The sequence below is a fragment of the Rhinopithecus bieti genome, unplaced genomic scaffold (genome assembly GCF_001698545.2).
Source record: "Rhinopithecus bieti isolate Rb0 unplaced genomic scaffold, ASM169854v2 scaffold_13704, whole genome shotgun sequence".
NCBI classification, from domain to species: Eukaryota; Metazoa; Chordata; class Mammalia; order Primates; family Cercopithecidae; genus Rhinopithecus; species Rhinopithecus bieti.
In genome coordinates this window covers 3233291-3233538 of record NW_016808231.1, presented here as the reverse complement: position 1 = coordinate 3233538, position 248 = coordinate 3233291, and positions in this window count along the sequence as shown.

Here is a 248-nt window from a genome sequence, read left to right as displayed (position 1 = left end):
GTCCTCCTCTTCCCTTTCCTCCCCTCATCCTCCTCTTCCCTGTTTTCCCTCTTCCTCCTCCTCCTCCCCTTCCTCCTTTGCTTCCTCCCCTCATCCTCCCCTTTATTTTCTTTCCCTCATTGCTATTGTCCTCCCCTCCTCTTTCTGTCCCTCTCCTCCTCCTGTCCCTTCTCCCTCTCCTGTCCCCCCTTCTTCCCCTTCTCCCCCATTTCCCTCCTCGTTCTCCTTCTCTCTTTTCCCTCCTCCGT